The 17989-nt window shown below is 40.1% G+C and overlaps 1 protein-coding gene across 2 annotated transcripts in view; it reads left to right on the top strand.

Moving 5' to 3' along the window:
* Positions 1-17989, top strand: part of PHYHIPL (phytanoyl-CoA 2-hydroxylase interacting protein like) — an 80146-nt gene that overhangs the window by 3375 nt on the left and 58782 nt on the right. The window contains exon 1 of one of the 2 annotated variants that reach the window (XM_056352658.1): positions 15056-15187. The exons of the other annotated variant lie outside the window; for it this stretch is intronic. The gene's annotated coding sequence lies outside the window, so the exon portion shown is untranslated. Of the gene's footprint in view, positions 1-15055; positions 15188-17989 lie in introns of those variants that run through there. 2 annotated transcript variants of the gene reach the window in all.

Genomic DNA, 17989 nt, shown 5'->3' with positions numbered 1-17989 from the left:
TTAGGTCTGATTCAAATGCATGACTGCTGCAAAGCCCATCAGAAGATACTGGTGGGAAACCTTTAGTGCAAGAGTCCTCAAACTTTTTAACCAGGGGGCCGGCGCGCGGATGCAGTGGCAGGCAGCCATCTGCGGCTGCTTGGTTTTCCCCCCACCAACCCCCGGCGGGGGGGTCTGTAAATACCGGGGGCCGGATTGAGGACCCTGGGGGGCTGTATCCGGTCCACGGGCCGTAGTTTGGAGACCCCTGCTTTAGTGGGTCATAAATAAAATGGAAGAACATGACACACAATTTCCTAAGTCCCTCTCCAAAATATGGTGAAAAAATATTTGGGCTTATGGGTGAAGGTCAGTTTAAGCTTTAAACTCATACGTTGAAGTTCTTGGGCACCCATAGTGGAACATTATTAAAGTTCTTAATTGTAAAGCCAAATTTTCTATTTCAAGATTTCATGCTCTTTATACACAGTAGCTGCATTTTGAGCCTAATTTCTAAGGAGTAACGAAGTTAGATGAAGGGCCAGAAATGAGTGTTTACACAGAAGCTGGTGGTCATGGCCTGATTACATCAATAATTGATAGAAAGAGGACCAGTCCCAACCCCTGTTGTCTATGGTGGCCGATTCCCAAGGTCTGCTTTATCAGAGCTGAAGAAAAATAAGGACAAATACAACATGCATGTGTCTATGCATACACACACAGATCAAAATGTCAAAGAAATGTCAAACATCTCTAAGATTTTTCTAGGTGGCAAATATTCCTTGGCAAGGTGAAAATATTGTTTTGGCTAAAACCAAATCCTACTTTAGGAGAAAACAAAGTAAGGAATTAGAAATATAGAATGCAAAAACTGGGGGGAAATCAAACAGCATAATTAAAAGTTTTGAAATGCAAGAGAGGAGCAGAAAAGATCAAGGTTATCACCATCATTCTGCAAGAGCAGGGAATTTGCTTAGTGACATTTCCAAAAATATGGACTAGTTCTCATTTTGTAGAGAAAGGCAAGAAAAATCTTAAGAAAAAAATTCTGACAGAGAGAACTGGAAAATAAGATTGTAATTAATGTGGTCAGACAAACCCAATTTCAGCCTCTGAAGCAAATTTACTTTTCAACTGAGATGTATATTTTTATCACTTAGCATTACAACATCGAACCGGTAAAGTGCACTTCAGTGAATGATGAACAGGCTAAGTGGAAGGTGCAGATTCTCCATAATCTGAGAGTAAGCATTAGAAATGGGATAACACAGTGACTGGTAAAATATTAAATAACAGGCTGAGCAGAGTATCAAAGGTATCTAACCACTTTACTGAACTGGTTATTGGATTCGTTGGAAGAATACACCTTTAGGAACAAGGATTGCTGGCTATATGTATGGAAAGGGGCACTGTGCCTGTTGTGAATATGACAGGCAACTAAGACAATATTCCATGTGCAATTCCCAATATGTATTCAGCACTGGGAAAAAAAAAAATCCACAGATGGCTAAAGGAGGCAAAATAAACAGGAAAAAGTGGGTGATACTGTTTTGTATACCTTTGGTAAATTGGTATTGGTGAAGATGATCTAACCATGGTTAAACAGGAGAAAAGAAGAAAAAAAATAATGCAGCAGCTAGGAAACAGCAGAGCGTGGTAAAAATTCCCAAACTGATTTGAGGGGCTAGAGATAATGCCTTCCATGGAGAGCTTTAAGGAGCTCAATCTACTTAGTTTATCAGGGAGAAGCTTCAGGGGCGACTTCATTACAACATATGAATACTTTAATGGGTTCTAACGGGCTCTTGAATCTAGTGGAGAAAGGCATGAATGAGGAGGATCATCAGCTTGAAGCTGCAGCCAGATGAGTGCAAACAATAAGACAGGAACGTTTAACAGTAATAGTGATTTACACTGGAACAAGTTATCAAAAAAAGTGATATATTTTGCTGAAGCGTCCAGTTCCTTACTGACTGCCTTTCAGCGTAATGTGCTTTAGTCTAACAAGAAGTCACTGGATTCAGGTCTGGCTACAAAATTTACTTGTTTCCCTTCTGGCCCTCTATTTATATCTTTCTAGAATAAATACACTTGTATATTGAGTAATGAACACTAGAAACTTCACTGTTTGGGTATAGCGAAGTCCAGCACATTCTGTTACTGTATAATAAGTTGAACTGGCTGAAACATTGTTTTATTTTCTGGAAAAACAGGAAAGTTGTAAAGTTAGAAAAAATTCTGAAGCTTCCTTTAAATATGCTTTTGGTAAATTCCTTCTCTGCTCAAAGTTGTGGTAAAAATGGGGTGTCTTCTGACAGTGTATACACTTAGATTTTTATAAAAAATATATTTTCAGAGCAAAGACACTGAGAGGAATTTGATTGAGGCATTGGAGAATCTCAGAGAGTTCCTGATGCATGTGTGCCATGTGGCAAAAGAGGTTTGTGGTATATCAGTTCTCGCATTTCCATGTTAGGATTTACGTCTTCTGAAAGGCCTTGCATTTTTCAACCCCAGAGCCAGGTTACCAAAGTCATGCCTGCTTTTGCAGAGCAGCTGCACTGAATTAGCAACACTGTAGTTTTCCAGTGTTTCTTTCAGTCCTGACCACAATAAACCATCCATTGCACTGAGACCATTTTTACAGTTCCAGACCCATTCACTGACTACTGCAGAAACTGGCAAGGCAGGCAATAATTCATGATAATTGTGATAAATTTCTGTGTCAATATTTTAAAATAAGTGGGCTCAAACTAAGTGCTACATCTTACATAAACCACACATGATGCATGCAGATTGGGAGCTATACCTTGCTACAGGCTGGGAGCTCTCTACTGGTGCTTTGCTGTTCCTTCCCCTCCCTTGCCTTTGCCTTTCTCTCAGGAACACTACAGCACTGCGCCGCGTAGCCTTCACATCACAGTCAACGCTAACTTTTGCTGTGTACACTGTGAAAAGAGAATGCCTGCCACTGCGAACACGCTGAAACGTCATTGAGCTGAACCAACAACACCGAGTTAAAAGGGTCCATATTACTGTCCTGAGTTAGTTCACTACAAAATGTGCTTGCCAGAGTGCATGTGTGGATGTGTGGAGAGTCAGTCCACAAGCTGAAGCTGATCCAAAAATTAATTCTGTCTCCGTTCAGAAAAGCACAGACTCCATTTTTGTAAACCAGACATATATTAATTTGACAACCCTTCATCTCGCCCAAATTTGGAGCCAAAATTTGCCCCCAGATGTGCAAACACATGCAAACACTATTCCTAGATAAATCAGTGTCAGAGATGCATGTGCTTAAAGGCTGAAAAGGATCTTTGCTGAATAGGCTTTGGGGTACACTCCTAAAACTAGTTATCATTTCATTGCAAGACTGGTAGATGGAGGTCAGCGTGTTTGCAAAGCACAGCACTGCATTTGCTAAGACTGATTGTGGTATTTAAATAAACAAGAATGAGTGCACAACTTTATGGAGTTCGAACATTATGCAGAACCTTCCTGCTAATAAAATTAATGGAGAATAGTTAGCTTGTGCATGAAAATATATGTTAAAAGCAATTATAGGACAGTAAAGTAAATGTTTACAGAGGTTGCAGGGAAAATCTGGCAATAATATCTTGCTCTGCAGAACAGAGATTCATGGCAAAATTGTGTAGCAAATTGATCTATTTAATCTGATTTATGAGTACATTTCTTCTTTAAAAAAAACCAATCAAACAAGCTCTACGAATATGGTTAGAATCAAAATAAATGCTAAAAGAGCAAATATTTATATGGGCTTCAAGTCAGAAGTTTAGCTGTGATGAGGCCAAAATGAACACAATCCAAGAGCCAAAAATCTCTGATTGTATTTAGAACAATAGTTTTAAACAAAATAATCTGATCAATTTACTGTATGAAAACCCACAGGATATATTGGTGCCAACATTCTATGCTTGAAGAGACAGCATGTTTTCAAAGTACTAAATAATGGAGAGTTTTTCAAAAGCATCTTTACAGTGAAAATGAGGACACAGAACTGTTCCTTTGCAGGCAGAGGAAGGAACTCTGCAGTATTTGTGATGCACTGACCACAGCTGCATTCTAGAAAGCGAGCACTATAGCTGTGCTTGTGAGTTCAGAAAATGGCTGCCTGTGTGCATTAGGCTCCTCTTGCACGCAATCAGGTCTTTAGATGAAAGATTTTGAGGACACAGTATCGTTCTTTAGTTCTGCCCATGCACAGTCTTTCTTTTTCTTGGCACACAACCATGGAGGGAGATAACGTGCTATGCAGACAAGTAACTGATGTGCAAGTGAAGAAGTATGAATGCTCAAAGCAGGAAAGCAGAAAAACTAATTTTGTCAGCAAAGTAGTTAAATAGTGGTTTGAACCTGAAAGGACCTACAAAGCTTTTTGAACACCCCATGACCTATGCTGAGTGGTGATTCAGTCTTTTAGGAAGATTTCTTCTGCCTTACGTTTTTATTTTTATCACAAGCGAAATACATCTTGGTAGGGCTGAATTTTCGGGTTAGGGTGGTTAGGGGCTCGCAGTTCTGGGACTTCCCCCAGTCCATAAGCCAGAGCTCCTGCCTTGGCGAAGGCACAAGAGAAGATGTTGGGCTCTTTCACCTTCAAGCACTGCCCTGGAAGACTTTACAGCTGTCCCTTGTCTTCCCAGCTGCGAAGAGCTCCAGCAGCTTTAAACACATTTCTGATATGTGTTTGTTTAACCTTCTCTTTAAACACTGCAGCATTTCTTTCCTGGGTAATTTCTCAAGTTCTTTGCTATCTTCATTGCTAGGAACATTTTTATTTTTTTGTTTGTGAAGCAGGGGGTGGGAAATTTGAAACTGAGTAAAGTGGCTAAAGGTGGCTTCTGACATATTTTTCCTTTTAACGTACTTGCAGCTTGTTTGATATGAGAACCCAGCACAGGGTATTGTTCCAGGATTTGAGGGTCATTCCTCAACAACCTCAGGCCAGCAGAAAAGGCAGTTTCAGAGCAGAAATAAAGCTTATCATTGGCTCAGGTTACCTGTCCTCTGTCTGAACAGTTAGAAATCAAAATTCACAGGCTCCTGGTGCACAGACACAAAATAAACCACAAATAGCAACATGCAGGAGTTTTGTTACTGTCTGGGGAAAAAAAAAAAAAAAAGCCAAAATTCCCTCAGAGGGTTTGGACTTTTTTCCTAGTTCTGCCTCGTGATAAAGGCCTCGTACATTAAAACTGACACATAGTCTAAGATACCTTTTCATCCACGGTTCTCTTCTTGTAGACTATGGCAGTGTTTTCAGGCTGAGCAGTGATTTCTTGCCAGAAAAGCAGCCAAAGGTAGGTTTAAGCTTTCATGGTTTGTCTGTTCCTATTTTCCTCTAGTTTCTGAGACTGAAATAAAAATACTGACCACCCAACTTGAATATTTCTAGGACTAGTGTGTCTTTAAAAAATAACACTAAAAGCACTTTACGTAAACCACAGAGTTTAGCAACTGGTTTTGTTGGTTTTTTTCTTCAACCACAATGTATAAAATGTTTTGACCTCACAATATATTCTACCAGCAGCTGGCTTCATCATTCAAAATATCTCACATTATGTTGTGGGAGGGAAAAAAAAAAAGGGGGTCATAACAGAGATTTTGAGCACAGGGCTTAAAAGGCTGGGAGTGCTGTACAGGTAACTTCAGCTCTAAATCATTTTTTTGGGGGGGGTCTGCTCAAGGTCAGCAGGTTGTGCAGCTTCTTACATAGCTTATGTACAATGTGTGCCCCAGGATGTACCATTCCATGCAGTTCTTCCATAAAGCACGTGCAGAGAGAGGTGTTTCAGAGAAATCTTATGGTTAGCTAGGTTTCAACGTGCCTGTGAATGGGCAGATGGATTACATAGCACCAAGGACATCATTGCTTGCCAGGCAAAGCAGATTTGTATGCTTCCCTCCCCTTCCTGAGTACCTCCAGGAGCTAGAGAGCGGCGGGGCTAACATCTGCTATACACATGCTTTTTCCTCCATGCAGTGAGGTGAGTGCAGGAGAAAGTGTTGAGGGTTTATAGGTAAGACATCCTGACAAGTAAAGTTGAAGCTGGTGATGTTGCTAGGGTGCGCTCTGAGGAGGCAATGCAAGTGCTGGGGGCAGAGCGGGCAGTGTGCGTGCTGGGAGCACTCACTGCAAGGCTCTTTGCCTGGCAAAGTGGTACGCCTGCGTGCTGTGAGCTCTCCTGTCCCACCACAGAGAACCATTCCCAGGCAGAGGGGTCTGGCTGTTGATGTGGTATAATAGAGAAGTTTGTACATATTGGTAGTTAAATGGTCCTGTTAACACTGCAGAGCATGTTAAATTTCTTTCAAACCCTTCATGCCATATAATTGTCGTAGACGGGTGTGGACAAATTCTTACCTTTGCTTACTGTATTGGTCTAATTTTTCTCCCTTAGCGATGTCTCCGACTTGAGTAGGAGCAGGGCAAGATACTTCATTTTTGAGGAAGGTATTTCTTTGGGATGTATAGTGTTTGTGGGATAACGCTACTTTGACTTGGTCTTTTTGAGAGAAAAAATAGTATGTTTTACCTTTATTCTTTTGCTCTGAAAATACTTTTGCTTGACCTTAGAAAGGCACAATACCAAAAACTGCTATCTTTGTACTAGTTTTTTCCTTGGATGTGGACTTGGACATGGGTGATTCCCTTCCGCCTCGCATATTGTGACTGTCCTTAGGCAGCAGCTGGGATTCTTTCAGCTACCAGCTTTGCTTTTCCCTTTCTTAGCTATGGGTTTTGTGTATGCTTTTGTCTCTACCCTGTCACAACAACACAGAGCTGAGGTCAGATTTTACATCTCAATGCTTTCCTCAAACAACTGGATACTGTTTTCCCTCTTGATTCCACGAATTGGTACAATAAACTTTATCAAGCACTGTATAACGATTCCCTTTTAAACAGCAAAATGTTTTTTCTGGCTCTTGTTCATGTTACTCCTGGTGACTCAAAGGTCTGTAAAGTTGCTTCCCCTGCCAGGCTCGCTCTCGGTGGGATGCTTTAGCAGCCTGCAGTTTGGATGCATGCGAACAGACATGTGCTGTTTTCCAAGGCAAGCACCCATTTGTTAGTGTGAGCTGCTCACGCTCTCCTCTCCGCAGGAGCTCTTCCCCATTGAACTTTTGAACCACCGAAGCAAATCGAATCATGTAGCTCTACAAAATGGAAACCGGCATTTGGGCTGCATGAAAGAAGTGTTCCAGCTTCAGCGCAGTTGCTCAGAGAAGCAAAGCCAACAGAGAAACACATTGTCCTGGATGACTAGAGAATAAGGGCCTGTTAAATGAGTTTTGCCCTTCAAGTGTGTAGAATCTTTCTTGTGTCACCTCTTAGGCAAGCCTGTGTATGTAAGACGATGAATTTTTGCAAGGTTCTTCCTGTTTGACTGTGATAGGTGAAATCTGTGGTTGCTGAAACTTGCTAATACGGTTTCCAGGATTGGTGAGAGTCGGAACCAGTGTCAGAAATAATAGCCCTAACTTTATAAAAGCCATACGTAGTTTCAGCCTTGTGACAAAGGAATGTACCAGTTCTTACAAATGGGACTCCTCTAGACCTCTCCACTTCCCAGGCTCCGTACACACCACCTCCCCCAAGGCAAAGCATGTGTGCTGTCCTGCAAGCCAAGTAGCTCTTCTAGATACACCAGGCCATATGTGGGAGCATGGCAAGTAGCAAGAGAGGAGAGCAGGATCTCTGAGCAATGGGCCTGGCAGGCAGGGCATCCCTGGGCTCCCAGGGTAGCTCCTCTCCTCTTCCAGCAGCCCAAGCAGCAGATGTGGCTGAGCAGAGGAGGACAGGAGCAGTGGCAGTGCGCTCAACCACCAACAGCAAGTCCAGCAGCAATGCTGGGCAGAGGTGGTGAGGAGGGATTCAGATGAGCACACTTGAGTCCTGACAGGTCAAGTTCAGTGAAAAATGGGGACAGGGAAAAAAGGTTTTCCTTTAAGCCTGAAAATAATAATTGAAAAAAAAATCAATTGATCTCTTATTGTTGAAACAACTTTTTAAAAATATTGCTAAGAAACTAGCTGCCCTTTGGTGTATGTTTCAGACCTACTGCTTCCCTAAAACAAGTTTCAAAAAACCGCACCCACCCTCAGCAATGCTGCATAACTAGAGTAAATGTTCAGAAAGAAATCTGAACCACAGGCATTTCCACAGCCAAGCTGAATTGCGTATCGAAGTAAAGAACGCTTCTTAGCTGGTTTTTGGTGGATTTCTTTTCCAGTAACACATTAGCTCAAATCTTGTGGTGTTTCAGGTCTGTCTTCTTCAGAATAGTGTCCTCAAGCTTGAGAGGACAACACTGATTCCATTGGGCTCATCTAAAATGCCTTCATCTTTCACGCAAAGATGCTTACAAGCTTACAAAAGAGCAGTGAGTCATTCATATAGGATCATGTTTTTATTCACAGCATAAGTAGAACTGGTGTTCTCTGTTCACAACTCCAGCACTGCTAATAGGCAGGACAAATATAATGGATGTTCTTTATGCCCTGGGAAAAAAAAAGTATTAGCGGGTGATGACACCTCCATAGAGGACAATTAAACTGTCATTCTTAAGTATTAACTTAGCTTTCATGTTTCTTTTCCTTGTTTCCATGTGGAAACAAATCTGAAAGATATTTTTGCACTTCAGCTGGGAGTAGGAAAGGTCAAATGTGTTAAAAGCCCCTCATACGTTAAAGGCACTACAGCTGCAGGTTTGCTCCTTATCCTTAATACTGTGTTAATTAATCCTATTAAGGATGGCACATGATTTATACAAGCTTCGACAAGTGAACATCAGTCTATCTTTTTTGACTGAGAGCATGATTCAGCTAGTCCCTCTTGCACACGCCTGTCTGTAAGAATGCGCTCATCTCGCAGAAATTAGCTCTGATGCATCACTGAGGTGAGGTATTGGGGCTGCGTCAAACCTATGAAATTAAGCAGCGTTGATTTTAAGTAAAATCAACAGCTTTCACTGCAGCTGGGATTCATATCTTCTGTATTTGGCTTTTTTCTGGTATGTACCCAAGGGCAGCCATCTAGGTGGAGCTGGTCGTTAGAGAGGATCCCAAGATGAGGATGGAGTAATGGTGCCTGTCCTACTGCATTGGCTGTAGAGGGAGCTTAGGCAGTTGTTAGACTAAATCTCTAATGTATACATATCTATACATGGCCAGTGAGGCGAATCCTAGCTAAGTCCTGACTCTACTGATCAGCTCGTCAGATGTATAATCAGACCACATGTGTGGGTTTTTTTTTTAAAAAATAAGAAGAAAAAAGCATATTAAGCAGAGGATATATGGCAGCACAGTATGTGGCCTTTGCTTTTTAACTAGCTCTGTTGATTTCAACTAATTATCAACAACACAAGATTAATCAGCTTTTAATTTTAAATTATTTTAAAATATCTAGAATTAGCACAGAACATTTTAGTCCAGTAAGCAAACATGTTATAAAACCCCTGAAAGGAGGGATGTTCTGATTTAATGGTTTTTGCACAGCCCTAACTTACTTCACTGTGTTTAAGTAGCGATCTCTATATACTACAAATTTAAAGACAGCATAAAATAAGTGTGTCCTGTACCAATATAGCTGCTTAATCATCTTCCTGGTATTACTCTGTTTTTGTACCGAGTGACATTTGGATCTGCAGACCCACTGTGCGTTATAACAAACTAACTGCAGACAAAACAGAAAATACGTGTACTAAAATTTGATACACAGATCAATAAATCATGTGTCCCTTTAAATATAATGAAACTAAAGGCTCATATTGATCTACATCAACTCTGATTAGAGTTGCGTGGTATTCTCTTTTGAAAAAAAAAAAAAAAGAAGAGCTGCTGAGTGGATTGTAGGCATCAGATGTTACATAGCTAGCTCCTATTGCAGTCAGGCAGAGGAGCCAGAACAAGCAGGGAGCCATAGGACGTTACAGCTCCTGTAAAATGGTGTCTGCATGAAAGCTGGGGTTTTACAGTGTATTTTCTACAGCTCAAGTGTTCATTGTACTTTTCATTGGTAAGAAAAAAAAAAACAAACATAGAAGGGGACCACACCTCTGAGCTGAAGAAATATTGGCATACTTTGCAGTTTATTTAAGGTTTTGATTTTAGGGAAACTTGCTAAGTACACTATAACAGGATCTATGCTGCCAGCATATTCTGAGAAGTAAAATTCTTCCCAAGATAACACCTTCGCTTTCCTGTGACAATTAATTTTTAAAATAAGGTATTTAGATGCTTTGCACACTTACATACTCTAATTTGCTGAAATGTGCTGCTCTTTTTGCCTGTGGATGCTAGCTGTACCTGCTCTCTGCAGCCTTCCTTCAGCCTTCTCTGTGCAGGAGAGGCAGTGTAGGTAAGGCAGCCTCCACCAGCTCAAAAGCCTGTCAAGTGCCAGGATGTTCACATAGGCAGAAAGTCCAAAATCCTCTTTGGCTTCCTTGGCAGCTTATTAAATCATGCTTCATTTTTATTTGTGACTTCGGCTTGAATGTGATATATATATATCCAAATTGTCTGGGTTGGGAACACTTTATCATCAAAACTTGCTATTGGCATGGTGTTATTTTGCCCTTGGCTGTAGGTTTCTGTTTGATTGTCTTCCCAGGGTTTGTGCAAGGTGGTGTTTTCCAAAGTGGTGTTACAAAGAGGACTGTGGAACAGAGAGAAGCCAGTTGTCAGCTGTGTAGGGCACATAACATACCATCCTGTGTGAGAAGGGTCTCTGGAGCTGGGAATGCAGGGCAAAGTGTGAGCCCTCTCTGCAGGCTCAGAGTGCATGCTTGCTAGGGAAATTCTGCAGGCTGCCGTATCCCAAAGTGTCTGCAAATGCCTACATGCATTTTTCTCCTCAAAATGGTTATCTTGTATTTAAGACAAGGATAGGGACCACTTTCAAAGAATAAACAAAAGCCTGGTGAGAAAAATGGGGAAGGCAGTAGCTGAGCACTATTTTTCTCCCTCTTCATTTGCTCTTTCCTGTAAAGTAACAAACCTTGGGTATGGAAGCGAGTGCTGCTCTGAGCAAGGTACAGCACTACATGTATGACCATAACATAGACCGGGGCACCCCATCAAATATTTTACTATCGCCTCTTCTTGTAATTACCAGCATTCCTCAAAAATTAAAGACTGTACCTCTTCCCCCAGATCAAACTTCTCCAAATTTCTTTTAAGACCTTAAGCAAAGAATATAGAACAGTTCTGTAAGAAGAGACTTGTGGTTAGAAATCAAGTAAATAGCAAAGCAGATCTGGCTACACATTCAGAAACCCCCACTTCCTCCCCTTCAGAAGAAAAAAGCTACCAGAACCAAGCATCTCTCTTGAGCACATTACCTGACCCCGAAGAAGATGAAGTGTTGCTTTCCTCTAGTATTGGGTGAAGTGAGTTGCTACAATAAACTTAGCCTCTCCCTACTTCACCTGTGTGGTTTTCCTCAGGACTTTATCTCACCTCTTCTTCTGGTGTGAATTTGGAGAGACAGACAAATTACTACTACATGTGGTACCCTCAACGCTAGGGCTGTGCCAAGGGCCTTATACTCTCTTTTAGACCTGGTCTGTCAGATAAATTCTTACCATGTTAATCATTAGGCAGTACCATAGCTCAGCTCAAAGTGCGTGCTCTTTTCGGTTATCTGTGGTGCCACCAGTGCATCTTGCTCTCGTTGATTCCAGTGGAAGCTCTAATTTCACATTACGTGTTACCAAGGGTATCAGGTCATCCCTTACGCACAAGCTTTCTACAAGGTAAATTTGTACATTCTTCAAAACAGGAGCAAAAGGCTCACTTCCATTCCATGGCCCAGCAAAACTGCTTTCCTGACAGGGTACAGGCCTGCTGATAAGCATTCGTAAGGATGGAAACATACATTGGTATATTTTATTGGTTATTTGGAGCTTGAAATGAAGGACCATGCATGAAAGTGGGACACCAGTGGCTAATGCTCCTGACTGACATTTATACAGAAAAACACCTTGGGATTTACTGTAGGAACAGTGTGGGTAGGTCTCTTCTCTGTCCCTGAGAGTAGCTGAGGAATGCTGTACTGTTCATTCACCACATCTTCAGATTTTTCTCATAATCCTCTAAGAAATGTGGGAAAATCAATTAATAAAAGTTGCACTTTAGAAACAGTACCTCTTTCCCTTATCAGAAGGAATTTTATGTGCCCTACCTCCAAACTTACTAGAAAATCCATGCTTTTTTAATGTCACCCATTCTTTGTATTATTATTGAATTCTTTTTTACACTGACTAAGAATTACTGGCTGCTCACAAAAGATTAAGAATCCATATGGATCACTTATCCAAGCTCAAATCTTGTATACAATTAAAATTCTCCTGCAATTTTAGTTATGCTTTGAAATTCAAATGGATTAAAAGAAAAGCTCCTTAAGGAGATTGCAAGTAGTTAGATATTTTATTGTATCTAAATTGTACATACATGCTTACAGACAGATATGCATAATGTGATAGTGTTTTTTGCCTTATCAGAGTCATAGGTGGATTTAGAAAAGTCCCCAGTTACAAACTAGCAGAAAGTTACACAGGACCTCTCCCTCCCCTGCAGATAAGGTCTGTATTTTAACGTTGTTCTTGACAAATCACAGATACTCAGTGTTTAGTTTAAACTCTGGTACGAAGACTATCTTTCATGTCTAATAGCCTTTAGAGCAGCTCGTCAGGGTGCCACTGAAATGCAATAGGAACTGAGCAGCTAGCTCTTTCAGACCTCTTGGAAAATGCCTGTCCAAATGTGGAGGAGTAAGACAGCTGCAAAAAAAAGATTAAAAACTTACTTTGGACAACTTTGATGAGCATCTGAACGTGAAGTATTTTTAAGGCCCTCCTTGTCCCAACTCTCCTCCCTCATTCAGCACTAAATGCATCCTCAGCTCTGGAAGAAGTTGCTGTGCTTTAAAAGCCATCATATTTTAATGTATAGAAAAGGTTTTTTTTCCTCTCCCCCTCCACCGTAGACAGAAAATTGGAAATGCCAGCAGTCTGAGTCTGTTCAACAGTATAAAAGTTCATAATAATTCCCGAGACAGAATGGTTACTGGCCAGAGAGTAGAAAAGGTAATTAAAGGTGTTTAATAGGTGCATTTATCAAATATTTCTGTGGTTTATCACATAGTTCTACAGTTTATCACAGGAATATCACTTCCAGGCACTCCTGGCTGTATGTAAAAAAAGTATGCTATAGCCCTGGCTTTTTTCCACTTGAATGTAATGTTTCATGGGAACAGCAAAATCTGTAGAATTCAGAGATCAAAACTGGATGTTATTTCCAAAATGCCAATGATACACAGAATGCTGTCATGGAAACCTTTCTTACAGAGCCCTTAGTGTAATTGGCAATTATCCCACACTATACTGCAGAAATATTCATCTATTACCACACCAGACTATATAGTCTATAAATTGTAGTCACAGTAATAATACAAATTTTCATCGCATGATACTGTTTTTTGTGGACAAATAGTGCAGTCTGCTTTTCATACCTGAATATCTGTTCATACATTGCAAAGCTAAGTGGGATCAGATGGATTTTGTTCCCTTAAGTGAACTGGGATTTCCTCTTTCCTTTGCAACCCGTGTTAATATCAAAAGATACTGTGGTTTCATTAATGCTTTTTAGCTTGCTTCTGACATGGGGTACAACTTCCACTTGTCCATGTCCCATCAAACTGAACATTTCATTGCTACTCACATGTGGTTTTGTTTATCTTTCATAAAATCCTTGTGGTTAATAGTTACATTTCCTGAAGTCATGTATCTTTTTCCAGATCATAAATAGAGATACTGTACCAAATTTCCAGACAATAAGTCAAGCAATAATTTCTTGTCTTTATCAAGTGCAAAGTATAGGCAGATTCATCCATTGCAAAGATATAACATGACAGTCATATTTAGACTAAGTGTGAGAGGCAGATGTAGCAGAGGGGGTTTATATGAAAAATGAGGTGAAGTTTTGCATTTACATAACAAAAGCATTTATATTGTGTCAGATTCATTTCCAAGCCTCATGCCTCAGAGAAAATCCAAATTCTTGAATGAGAGGCCATAAAGCTGTTCAGATAGGCAAGCTATGAGAATCCAGGTATCAGCTTCCTTTGGATTTGGATTTCCTATATTTAACTGGAGGGGACAAAAAAATTCAGGCATGTATCACACTGTGATTTTAGTTGTATCTTCAGTTTTCAGGTGGAATACAAAAGCTAAATCAGGAAAGCTGAATCATGGCATTTGGAATTTATTACATGGAAGAAGGAGGGAAATCATTGATATTTTCTTGGTTTGGGTTTACGTTGTTCCCAGTAGCTGATTCCTGCAGTGTGTAAGTGAAATTTTTTCTGTGCCCTATGCCTTTCAGTGCAGGTGGTTTAGTGCCTAAAAGGCACCAATAAATATTTACACAGATTGCACTAACAAGAAGGTATGTTAAAAACAAACCCAGAAACCATCAAAATTTGCATGATGGAAATATAGTGATTGATAAATATCTTATCATAAACATGATAAAAGAAAATTAGAAAGATATATGCTTCTTTATGCCCATATAGGCACTGGACTTAATTTCCTTTCCCCTTACAGGAACTGTATCTTTTGAAACAGTCACAGGAAATGCTAGAAGTCATTCTAATCTAAAACCTTAATAAGATTGTCTTTTATTGTAGGTCTACCTCTAAATTAAAAGCCAAGAGAATGTCAAATATCTCCTTTCTCATGCTGCTTGTTTGCAATCCTTACAAATTGTCATATAAATTAGCCAGTTTGGTGTAGGACTTTCCTAGGTCTCAGTGCACAGTAAATAAAATTACAAGAAAATAATCAGATGGGCTACACAAAACCAATGATCATAGAAGATCCTAGCACAAATAAAGAGCTGTCAGAAATCAGTTCTGTGTAAGAATAAAGAACTAAGAGTAGCAGATAATAGGCTTGGGAAATTTCACAGAAGTTGATGGTGCTTGTAGCATTGTGTGGTATCAACTTTGCTCTGTGGTCTCTTATAAAAGATTGTCACAACACCACAGCAGGGACAGCGAGGGAGATGGCATCTGTGTGTTGTGCGGTAGTGGGAAACACAACAAAACCTACTTTTCACTTTGGTTTTTTAGTCTGACATATCATTTGTGATGGCCTCTTCCCTGTCTACCAGATCTGTGTTTCCGGTGAGTGAATGCTACTAAGTTTTACGGCAAAGATGTTAGGATGTAAGTTTCCTTTCGGTTTTCTATACAGGTTAGGCTAAATAAATCTTGAGAAAAAGAAAACTCTTAATGTACTTTCAGGTTGAATAGACATGTCTGCTGTGTTCTTACACCATGCTGCATTGCTTACTCCCCAGCAAAAAACATTTTTGATTACTCAGCTTGAAAGATCTCTCTATACTGACTGACCACTGACCCAGTTCTCAACTTCTGTTTTAGTTATGTTGTGATAGTTGCAACAAAATGACATTAAAAACAAATTGGAGTAAGTTGTATGAGTTTTCTCTGCCAGATTTTGGGGGGCTTTCCTCATTGTATCGAAGAGAATATTCATCCTACCTGACTTAAATATGTACATGGGGGGTGTATTGGGAAAGAAAGTCTCTTTCTCAGACCTTTCCCGCCCCCCCCTAAAGACAGAGATTCCAAGTAAGAGTTTCTGACTTTCTAGTCAATATTTAAATTGTTCAGAAGCTCCAGTAATTTTTGAAAGAAGTCTTCTGCCTTCTGCTTTCATTTCCTCCCTTTTAATAGGAAACTATTTGTTCCTGCATCTGAAAGTGAAGAAAAGTACACTTCATTAAGCCTGCAATTGTTAAGAACTCAGAAGTGTAGATTGATTAGCAAATACTCTACAATAGCTCTTATAATGGAGAGCTTTAAATAAATGGGTTTTAAACTATTCTTACAGTTTCTAGTGCTTTTTATACAGTCTAAACATGCTGTGTACACTATTCTTTGACTCTGCTGTGTTCCTGGAGGGGAATGAATCGGAATATTCTGAATGCCTTATGTAACGTATTTAGAGAACTTTTTTGTTTGTATCTTTGTTTGAATTTCTTGGACGGAATTAATTAATGGCAAAGTATAAAGGCCAACTTTGAAACCCTAGCTGACTTATACACTAGAGCTCAATTTGTATTCTACATCAAGGATATGTTTGGATTTGAAAGAAGGACACCATTATCAAAAAGATTTCTGTAGATGGCTCTGTTCTTCAGAGCGCCATCTCTTTGCCACAGAAGTGTGATTTTAACATTTGGGTAATTCAAAAGGAAATTGATTTTTTGATCACAGTACATATTTAATTCCATATTAAAAATTAAATGCAGAACAGGAAATAGTAACTGATTTGGGATAGGAAAAAGTGCAAAGGTTAGAGTTGTTTAAAACAATGTTAATTTCAGAGGAAAAGTAGAAAAAAATACAGTCTGTAGCCTGCACTTTTATGGTCCTGTAGAAATCTGATGGTGTAACTGCTTTTAGGAAAGGGAAAGATTCTTTTTCTTTTCGTATCCATATTTGCATTGAAATTTTGTAACTATATTCCTTTGTACAATAGCACACAACTGCAGTAATATGTAAAGATTAGTTTGTCAGTGCGTATAAATTTTTCTATCTTCATTGAAGACAGTGGAATAAAGATGATACACATCAGTTTGAAAGAGTATGATCAGCTGATCACTGCAGCAACGGGGAGGTCGGCAGGAGAATCCCGCCTTTTGTCTTTGCGGAAAAGGGGTTATTGATGAAATGCCATGTTCTGTTTTACAGAAAAATAAAGCACTATCTTACAGTAAGCATGTGTGCTTTGCCCCTTTGCCTGCTCCGCTGGAGAGCAGATGGAGGTCCCACTTGCACACCTACGCTTTCATAGATTTCAGGTTCTACACTGAGGAAGGGCTTTCCTTGAAGGCAAAGCAACTCTACCGAAGTGATAACAGAGAAAATGAAAAAACCATAATCTGGGTCTGTAACACATACACCAGCTTCTGTTAAAGCTACTAGAATTTCCCCAGAGTATACAGTAGGAGCCACGGTAGCTCTCTGCCTGTATGTTGTGGGGCCCAGGGGAAGTTTGACATCCAGCATTTGTAGGAGACTAGACCAGTACCCGTGTTACAGGTATAGGAGGTAGACTGCTCAACAGAGAAGGCCAGAGGGTTTCAAGTCCTTGTGTTAAGTTCAGGAAGTACAGGGGAATTTCTTCTAGTTTGGAGATCTCAAAGCTTGGAGAGGGCCAACCTTGCTGATTTTTTTTCTGATCGATTTCTTGAATTCTCAGGCCTTGAAGTTTGTGTAGTCACTCAAATCTGTGCAGTCAGCATAATGCTCTTGTAGCTCATATATATAGTGCCTGGCAGTAGGGTATTAAGACTTCTAGATAGATGAAAGATCTTGTTATGTTTTCCATGATTATCCTCCCTGTCAAAGAGAGATTAGACAGGAAGGAGTAGAGTGTTGATAACATCTTTAATGTTTTTGAATATGTTCAGGGTAGAGAGGATTCTTTTCTGGTTTTAAAATATTTTTCCCCTCGCACTAGGAACTTGCTTTTTTCCTTCTCAAACTTTATGTATTTCCTGCCTCATTTATTTATCTCTGTGGCATCTTGGCATGGTTCCGAGAAATGTTAAACACTGTCCAGTCTGTGTCTTTAGAAACAGTGGAGCATTAAAGACAATTTTGTAGCATCAAACTCCAAGTAAGAATATTTATCACAGTCCCATCGTATTACCTTGTCTTATTTTGCTGATACCAGCGAACATCCATATTCCTACAAGAGACAGGGAATTAGGATACAGACAGTAGCCAATGCACAGAAAGTAGCCCAGCTTCTCTGGCCTATTTGATACTGGGCGGTCATGGATTTCCTCCAGAGCTGTCAAGAGCACTGTGGACAAGCCCGTGTTTATCCTCCTGCAGTACAATGTGAGCAGTGGCACAGAAAGGCTGCTGGGATCCTGCCAGAGGGCCCCACAA

Source organism: Falco biarmicus, chromosome 9, assembly GCF_023638135.1.
Source record: "Falco biarmicus isolate bFalBia1 chromosome 9, bFalBia1.pri, whole genome shotgun sequence".
Lineage (NCBI taxonomy): Eukaryota > Metazoa > Chordata > Aves > Falconiformes > Falconidae > Falco > Falco biarmicus.
The sequence above is the reverse complement of the archived record's forward strand: the minus strand, read 5'-3'. Positions and strand labels throughout refer to the sequence as shown.